At 38.7% G+C, this 10,174-nt stretch overlaps 1 pseudogene; it reads left to right on the forward strand.

Annotated features, from left to right (window-relative positions):
- The first annotated feature begins 452 nt into the window (after nt 1-452).
- On the forward strand, nt 453-2,040 carry LOC128565490 (importin subunit alpha-1-like; annotated as a pseudogene).
- Nucleotides 2,041-10,174: the final 8,134 nt, after the last annotated feature.

Here is a 10,174-nt window from a genome sequence, read left to right on the forward strand (position 1 = left end):
TTTTATACTCATTGTTTCTCTTATGTTATTTTTGATAATGTAATCCTTGCTGCTGAGGAGGGTACACAGAAAGTTGATATGGAAAGGGTTCCCCTCCACTTAGCATCAGGAGGCAGGCAATATGTGTCTCAAAACCCCCGGGATGGGATATGTTGTTGCATCTTATAGGACTAACATGTTTTAAGTTAATGTTGAAATATTTACTTTTATATACAGAAAAATTAGCTGGGTATATATAACCCAATTTGGTTACAAGCTCCTTAACAATTTTTGTTTCAAGATTCACCATGAGAAGGAATAATTTTCTTCTTAAAAAAATAACATTTCACACCGTGTTCTGCCTGAGCTGCGGTGGACGTTTCCAGGGCAGCCGACTCAGATCTTCTGAGTCCCGCACCACCTCCTGTGGAAGCTTGAGCTAGCTGTGCAGCTAGCTCCCTTGTCTCATAGCCATGTCCACCAATGAGAATGCTAATTCACCAGCTGCCCAACTTACCAGGTTCAAGAACAAGGGAAAAGACAGTACAGAAATCAGGCGACGCTGAATAGAAGTTAATGTGGAGTTGAGGAAAGCTAAGAAAGATGACCAGATGCTGAAAAGGAGAGATGTAAGCTCTTTTCCTGATGATGCTACTTCTCCACTGCAGGAAAACCGAAACAACCAGGTACTGTAAATTGGTCTGTGGATGACATTGTCAAAGGTATAAACAGCACCAATATGGAAAACCAGCTCCAAGCTACTCAGGCTGCCAGGAAACTACTTCTAGAGAAAAACAGCCTCCCATCGACAATATAATCCGAGCTGGTTTGATCCCAAAATTTGTGTCCTTCTTGGGTTGAACTAATTGTAGTCCCATTCAATTTGAATCTGCTTGGGCACTAACTGACATTGCTTCTGGGACATCAGAACAGACTAAGGCTGTGGTAGATGGAGGTGCTACTCCAGCATTCATTTCTCTGTTGGCGTCTCCCCATGCTCGTATCAGTCAACAAGCTGTGTGGGCTCTAGGAAACATTGCAGGTGATGGTTCAGTTTTCCGAGACTTGGTTATTAAGTATTGTGCAGTTGACCCACTGTTGGCTCTTCTAGCTATTCCTGATATGTCATCTTTGTCATGTGGTTACTTACGTAATCTTACCTGGACACTTTCAAACCTTTGTCGCAACAAGAATCCCGCACCCCCACTAGATGCTGTGGAGCAGATTCTTCCTACTTTAGTGTGTCTCCTGCATCACGATGATCCAGAGGTATTAGCAGATACTTGCTGGGCTATTTCTTACCTTACTGATGGTCCAAATGAACGGACTGAAATGGTTGTGAAAACAGGAGTTGTGCCCCAACTTGTGAAGCTTTTGGGAGCTACTGAATTGCCAATTGTGACTCCTGCACTAAGAGCCATAGGGAATATTGTCACTGGGACAGATGAACAGACTCAGGTTGTAATTGATGCAGGAGCACTTACTGTCTTTCCCAGCCTGCTGACCAACCCCAAAACTAATGTTCAAAAGGAAGCTACGTGAACAATGTCAAACATCCCAGCTGGCCGTCAGGACCAGATACAGCAAGTTGTGAATCATGGACCAGTCCCATTACCTGTTGGTGTTCTCTCTAAGGCAGACTTTAAGACACAAAAGGAAGCTGTATGGGCTGTGACCAACTATACAAGTGGTGGAACAGCTGAACAGATTGTATACCTCATTCATTGTGGCATAATAGAGCCATTGATGAACCTCTTAACTGCAAAAGATACCAGAATTATTCTGGTTATTCTGGATGCCATTTCAAATATCTTTCAGGCTGCTGAAACACTAGGTGAAACGGAGAAACTTAGTATAATGATTGGAGAATGTGGAGGTTTGGACAAAATTGAAGCTCTACAAAACCATGAAAATGAGTCAGTGTACAAGGCTTCATTAAACTTGATTGAGAAGTATTTCTCTGTAGAGGAAGAGGAGGATCAAAATGTAGTACCAGAAACTAGCTCTGAAGGCTGCACCTTCCAAGTTCAGGATGGGGCTCCTGGGACTGTTAACTTTTAGATTGTATAGCTGAGGCACAAAGTTGTCGTGTACTGCGTTTGGTATAAGTTTGTCTTACTATCTTTCTACTACGAACTCTTTTTAAACGTGGTTTGTAATTGCAGCACTTTTTACAACAAAACTATACTTGAACAGTTCCGAACTGTACATACATACTGTCTGGAGCCTATCCTCTGAAAGGGTTTCTTATTTCTATGTGGAATTTCATATCTTGCAGTGTCCTGTAAATAAAGATTAAAGTCTACCCTTTTCTTTAAAAATAAATAAATAAATAAATAAATAACATTTGTATTTCTGACTACAAAAGAAGTCCATGCATTTGCCCCACACCCATTGTCTAAAGATTTATTATAGAGCCCAACCAGAAACAATAAGGTTCAGGCAACAGTCAGGAGTGCTTACAGAAAGGAGTGGCATCAGCAAAGTGAGCATTTGGTTCCTCAAAGTGAGAAAAAGAAACATTGTGAAGTGGGAGTACCAGGTTAACCATGGATGTCCTGGGATACTCAGGAGAGTGGAGGAGGCACACTAGGTATCATTTAAAAGGGAGGAATAGAAGGAATGAAAGTGAAAGCTAGGGTTTCAAGGAATTTTCCCACTGAGGGAATGAGCTAAAATATTTTTCCCTTCCATTATTGGGATGTATGTTTTTCAATTGCAAACTTATTCTGGAACTCCCAGGATAAAGTGTGTTCTAATTTGCTTCCATTCTTTCACTGTGCTTATACAGTTCTATCCAACTCTTGCAGATAAGTTCATTACAGAGCAACAAATGGTCATTGAATATAACTGTGGAGGGGCGCCATAGAGGTACTGTAATGAACAAGAAAAAGCATCTCATTCATACAATTTACAGATGTATTGAATTTATGAGTAAACATATATTCTCTGTTTGAAAGAATTTTTTTTTTTTTTTTGGCCTGAGGAATATAGAGGGAACAGGCATCAGTTCTTCTGGGACTTTCTAGAAATAACAACACATATAACTATTTATTTAATTCAGTTAATCTGCAGAACTAAACAAATATTATCATGACTGCTTTTGCAAAGGTGATTGTTTCCCATTGGAGCCCTTATAAGTTACTTTTCACATAATATTGTTAAATAATAATAAAATAATCTTATTTCAAACTATATTTCTCTGTATCCTTCCCCTGATAGATGTACATTGAAGGTAGGATTTCATTGCAAATCTTCACACCACTATTCAGCAGGTAAATACTTCCAATGTGCTTATATGCATTTAAAGCTACAGACACGTAAGGCAGAAAGACTTATTATAACCAAATGATTTGGTGATGAGGAGAAAATGAAGCAGCTGGGACAAGATGAAGCCACAGACTCAAGGGAAAATTAAATTCATGTCCACACTAATGCTCTTACTAGCTGATTCATTGGGAAAAAAGTACAATTTATTAAATAAATTTGCTGCATTTTTTTTTTGAAGAATTACTCATTTACTGGCACTGAACATTATAATAGTACAATGATAAAGACTTTTAATCATATTGATTACTTATTTTCCATTTACTTCAAAAGCCGTTAAAAAAAGCAGTCACTTGCTGTTTCATTTAGTGTGATGAAAAGTGAAACCCAATATATAAAGAATTATGAGTTCATTTTCTATTCTTTCTTTTTTTTGGTGTAGATTTTCAACACATCATAATGTATAATGTACTTCCTTCTAATTAGACTGAACTAAAATACCCGCTAAAGCAGGCATGGGTCCCCTATTGTTTTATTTGAATAATAACTGGGCAGAAACTCAACATTTAATCTAATGCAGAACGGGGAGCAGGGCTAGAAGGTTATTCATGAAAGGGGCCATGGCTGTTTTTATTTAAATAGAAAATTCGTATTTGGTGACCTTGCTGTATAATGTTTTCTTTTTATGTGTGCTTGCAATTTTTTTTTATTTTTTCACATGTGCTGGGAGTTTTTCTCCGGAGACCTGTTCTCCCAGCTAGATGTGTATGACAGGTTTAGGCATTAAATGGCTTTAAGCTTGTCAAAGAAAGGTTATTAAAAATGTCCCTGCCTTTCAGGCTCCGTGCTCAGTAGGAGCCCAAGCACAGTCCTCTGGGGCTGTCTTTCTATTTAGTCATGTCATTTGGCTCTTTGCCTATAGCAAAAACTGAGACACCATCTGTTATTTCTCACTAATGGCTGTCGGTCCCGAGATTGCCTGGCTCATCCTGCTAACCCTTCTCCCACCAGCGGCTGGACACAGATTCACTAATACGATTCTCCACAGAGAAGGGTGCTTTATTGTCAAAGTGGGGTAGAGATGTGGAAGCTCTTAATTACTTAAAAATATTATTCAAGTCTGAAGCATTGTCATTGTTTTATTGCCGTTGTGAAATCTATATCATTTTTCTACATGGGAGTGATCTGGATTTTAGGTGGGAACTGTCTTTTCTGCTGATAATAGCTTATATTCATGTAAAGCTCCTGGGAGTCATCCTTTGAATTTTCATAAGATCCCATGTTTTAGGCGTTATTACCTTCATTTTACAGGTGAGAAAACAAGCACAAGTTTATGTCGCTTGTGAAGTTCCACAGTCGTAGAGTAGAATTGAGATTCACTGCAGTCACACCTCTCTGCAGAGCTGCCCTCCATCACAGGGCTGCTTCTCCACATAATGTGCTGGGTTCTTTGAGGTTATAATTTGAAAATGAAGCTTAAAAAGCACTATATGTTGAAAACATACTATTTTCCCTGGGGCAATTTTTGGTGTCTGCATTTATTGATGAGTGAAGAAACACCTTCTTTTTAGCTTCAGAAACCATCTTGGATTTCCAGCATTATAGCCAGCCTTGCTAAAAAATTCTCCTCAGCTTCCAGATGGGGACTCAGATCCCCAAAAAGACCTTCGATGTCAGCCTGTTGTCAGGTTCTCCCAAGCAGCACTCATTTGAAAAACATTGGCTAAAATATCACTTATCATCAGGGCCATGATGTCTTTTCCACTTGAAAACCTCAACATGAGATGGTGCTTTGAGGAGAAATGTTTGTTGTATAGCAGCACATAACTGTTCTATCACACTAAAAGCTTGCTAATTTTTTTTTTAACTAGGATACATTTTGTAGCTGAAAACACAAAATAATTGCATGTAAATTCGTATTTTGTATTAGCTCTGATAGACGGATCTGCAAATGCTGAAATAGCTAACAGCATAAAAATCATTTTTATTTTCCTTGTGAATTCAAATGAAAATTGGCTGTTGAAAACCTCACTATGCGCAGAACTAGAAGACATATGAACTGTCTTGTTGGAGTGTCTTTACTGGCGAGTTTGTTAGACAATTAGTGATGAGTTGGGCGAACAAAATTGTTACAAACTGTAAATTATTATCCAGAAAGCCAGATTTGCAGAATGTTAATAGAAATTGAGCCAAAGGAAGATTCCATTATCAAATACATTTGGGAAACGTTACCTTGAAAATGTATGAGTCTCTTTACTTGGGAAAAAGAAAAAATCCCCGAATCCCTTTTATCCTTAATACATTGGTATGCATGTTAAATCTCCTAAGGCATAATGTTTACAGTGTTTTCTAAGGCTATTTAACTAGAGGAAATGATACTTGAAAGTTTTCACATGTCTACTTTTCAGTGAAGATGCTTTGGAAAACAGTTATCAGTAGATTACTTGCATGTTCCAAAGACACCTTGAACTCATACTTTTTCATCTACCCAATTAGAGCTTCTCCTCTTATTTCCCTAGTTGTCCAAAGCAAAAGTTCCTAAGCCTCATTCATGTAGTATTTTCTTTCATCTCTCACATCAAATTGATTGCCAGTTCCTATACATCTTACCTCCAAACAACCCTTGGAAATGACCTCCCTTTCCCCCACTGTTTATACCCTAGCTCGCATCATTATCATTTCCTGTCTCGATACAGGGCTAATAGCTTCCCAGCTGACTTCTCTGCTTTTTAATGCCACATAATGATCAGTGCAATCTTTATAAAATACAAATTATGTTTTGTGGATCAGCTCTGTGCATGCTTTCACAGGAGCTCCACAATGAACAACAAAAGCCATCCTCTTCAGCGTGGCTTCTAAAGTCTTTTATGATCTGATCCACACCTATATTTCTCCCTCTTTCTATGCTTTAATCATTTGGGCTATTTGTGGTTTCCCAAATATAGGGTTACATTACACACACACACACACACACACACATATATTTCCTGTTTCACCTTCCAGAATAATCTCCCTGTCTACTCCACCTACTGACTAAATTATTACTTTTCTGGAGGGATGTGATTAAACTAATCTCTTTGTAAAAACCTTTATAGCTGCTTCAAGCATAGTCATATATTTTTGTCCTCTTTTATTAAAGGTTTTCTTAACCTAGGGCCTGTGGTGGATTTTTCTGGAAAGACGTCTATGGAGAATGTACTAGTCAACCTCAAGATGGTCTCTGAGGACCCTTGCTTCCTGATTTTTATGCTCTTCCATAGTCTTCTTCCACATTTTATTAAGGTTGATTGATATGACCAATAGAATGCGGCATGGGTAATAGTGTGACACTTCTGATACTGGTCACAAAAAGTATTATGGCCTCCTCGTTTGTTTCTTTCAGGATTGCTGCTTTGAGGGGAGCCAACTGCCATGTTATGATCAGTCCTATGGACAAGCCCCTGGAGCTGGCCCTGAGTGTTTCTGCCACGGCCTGTAGGGAATCCCTGAAGCGTCCTGACAAAAGCCATGTGCAGTGAGCAACCTGGCAGGCATATTCTCCATCCCAGTTAAGCTTTCAGCTAGTAGTAGCTCCAGCTGATACCTTTCCTGCAATCTCATAAGAGACCCTAAACCAGAACTAGCCAACTAAGCCACTTGCAAATTGTTGACCTTCAGTGATTCGATGAGATTATTAACATTGTTTTGAGCTGCTAAACATTCAAGAAGATATTTGTTATGTAGTAACAAATGCCTATCATTTTCTCAAAGGAATTTGTCATCCAAAAACGATGAAGAATTCCGTGCACACGTATTGTTCATATTGTCCATTGGTTAGCATTTATCATTGTGTATCATTGCATTGTTAGTACTTGCCAGGCTTTCTTCCTACAATCTACCTGAAAACAGCAAAACTCCATTTACAATCACATCCTCAGTTCCTACATTTGAGCTGGAAATATAAGAAAATGTTTTTTAAAATTTCCTGACTAAATGAAGGTTTGACTTTCATCTAGAGCTTGATCTCAATACAGTCTTCCAGCCAAGGTAACAGAAAAGGCAATGAAGGTCACCTGAAGGGTCTTTAATGATGTTATTTAATCACTGAGAAGGGCTAGGACATTCCAAAGTTTGTGAGATTTTTAAAAGCATTCTTTCAGGAAAAGAGATATGGAGAAAACAATATATGAAGAAGAAAAATGTTGGCATAGAAAAGACACTAATATTTCTTTTCTCTCAACAGGATCTAAACCTGTATCACCTATGATATCAGAGTCAGAGGAAAAAAATATTCCACAGCCATTTCGAGGTTATTGGGTCAAAGAATAAGGACATTACATATAAATTGGTGTGGCCTCAGGCCAGTCTGTGTGTATGTGTGTGTGTGTGTGTGTGTGTGTGTGTGTGTGTGTGTGTGTGTTTGAGATGCATATGGCTAGAAGGCACTTAAAAAGTGGCATGTTTCTGTAAAACCCCAAAGCCTGGCTTGCAAGAAATTTTTACAGGCTTCTATAAAAGGTGCACAGGGCTTTTGCATGGGGTTAGCTGAAGCATACATACATAAAAATAAAGATTCTTAAAAACTAACTGTAACCACAGATTGAGATGTATTTATATCTATTCTAGGACAAACCACTGTTGTCCATTTTATTAAAAAATACTCCTTTGTGTTCCTTGTTGTTCTGGCGAAAGAAAGAATCCTCTTGTACAGAAATAACTGAATGGGCAATGTAGTAAGTCTTCCTCTGTACACGATACCATTCACAATCAAAGAAAGTTCTAGAAATGCCTGATCATTCAAAAATACAAAATTAGAAGGGAATGAATAAGAAGGAGAGAATGATTTTATCTAGAGTTGACTTACAAACCCTTGTGGTCATCCACATTTTTAGGTGAATAACGTGGATATTCCACAGTGGAATCAGTGTTTACAATTTTGTAGGGATATCGATGTTGTGATACTCTTGTTTTCTCATTGCACTTCATCGGCGTGCAGGTTGCTAACTTTAACCACAGGCAATCAGCAGAATGAGTCAAAATTTTCCATTTTCCGATATCTTTTCTGGACAGGAAAAGCAAGAAATAAAATACATGTGTGCCTCAGAGATACTATAGGTTCAGTTCCAGAACACTGCAATAAAAGCAAATATCATAGTAAAACGAATTTTGCAATAAAATGAGTCACATGAAATTCTTGGTTTACTAGTGAATGTGAAAGTTATGTTCATACTATACCGTAGTCTATAAAGTGCATTAATGTTATTTTTAAAAAGACAAGGTAATTAAAAATTACTTTATTATAAAAATTGCTAATAATTATCTGAGATTTCAAGGAATTGTAAACTTTTTTGCTAGTCAAGGGTCTTGACTCAACATTGATTGCTTCTTTAAAGGCAGGCATTAACTTTCCCTCTCTGGCTATGGAAGTCTTAGATGACCACTTCTTTGAAAAGAAAGTTGTTGTTGTTGTTTTTGTTTTTTTTTTTGTAGAGACAGAGTCTCACTTTATGGCCCTCGATAGAGTGCCATGGCGTCACACAGCTCACAGCAACCTCCAACTCCCGGGCTTAAGCGATTCTCTTGCCTCAGCCTCTCAAGTAGCTGGGATTACAGGCACCCGCCACAATGCCCGGCTATTTTTTGTTTGCAGTTTGGCTGGGGCCGGGTTTGAACCCGCCACCCTCGGTATATGGGGCCAGCGCCCTACCAACTGAGCCACAGGTGCTGCCTAGTTGTTGTTTTTTTTTTTTTTTTTTAAGGTAAAGTCCCTTTTTTTTAAATTTTTTTTTTATTAAATCATAGCTGTGTACATTAATGTGATCATGGGGCACCATACACTGGTTTTATAGACCGTTTGACACATTTTCATCACACTGGTTAACATAGCCTTCCTGGCATTTTCTTAGTTATTGTGTTAAGACATTTACATTCCACATTTACTACGTTTCACATATACCCTTGTGAGATGCACGGCTGGTGTAATCCCACCAATCCTCCTCCCTCTGCCCACTTCTCCCCTCCCTCCCCTCCCTTTCCCCCTTCCCCCTATTCTTAGGTTGTAACTGGGTTATAGCTTTCAGTTGTTTTAATAGCATTAAAAATCCCTTTTTTGGTGGCGCCACCTTCATCAATTACCTGAGCTCTGTTTGCTAAGTGAGTTGGTACAGCTTCAGCATCAGCCCTCGCTGCTTCCCCCTGTACTGTGATGTTACAGAGACAGCTCTTTCCCCTGAACCTCATGATGTTGATCGGCTAACTTCACACTTTCCTTCTGCAGCCTCCTTACATCTTTCATCCTTTGTTCTGGATGTTGTGTCTGGTTTGATCTTCTATCCAGATCATTAACCCTTTCTCTGCATCAGCAATAAGTCTTCCTTATCACTTTGCTATCATGTGTGTGTTCTTTGGAGTAGTAAATTTAATTTTTTTCCAAGAACTTTCCTTTTACATTCATAGCTTGGCTGGGTGGCATGAGAGGCCTGGCTTTCAGCCCATTTTATCACATGCCTTCCTTCCAAAGCTTTATTATTTCTAGTTTTTGATTTAAAGTGAGAGATGCATGACTCTTCCTTTCACTTAAACACTTGGAGGACATTGTTGGGCTAGTAATTGGACTAATTTCAGTATTGTTTTGTTTCAGGGAATAGGAAGCCTTTGGGGAGGGAGAAAGACCAGGAACGGCTAGTCAGTGTATCAGTCAGAACACACAACATTTACCAATCACTTTTGTATGGGAGCAGTTTGTGCTACCCCCAAATAATTACAATAGCAACATTAAAGACCACTGATCACAGATCACGATAACAGATGTAATAATAATGAATAAGTTTGAAGTATTGTGAGAATTATCAAACGGTGACATGGAGACAAAAGTGAACACATGCTCTTGAAAAAATGGTTCCAGCATACTTGGTCACCACAGGGTTGCATGAACCTTCCATATATAAAC

This window comes from Nycticebus coucang, chromosome 14 (genome assembly GCF_027406575.1).
Source record: "Nycticebus coucang isolate mNycCou1 chromosome 14, mNycCou1.pri, whole genome shotgun sequence".
In the NCBI taxonomy this organism is placed as follows: domain Eukaryota; kingdom Metazoa; phylum Chordata; class Mammalia; order Primates; family Lorisidae; genus Nycticebus; species Nycticebus coucang.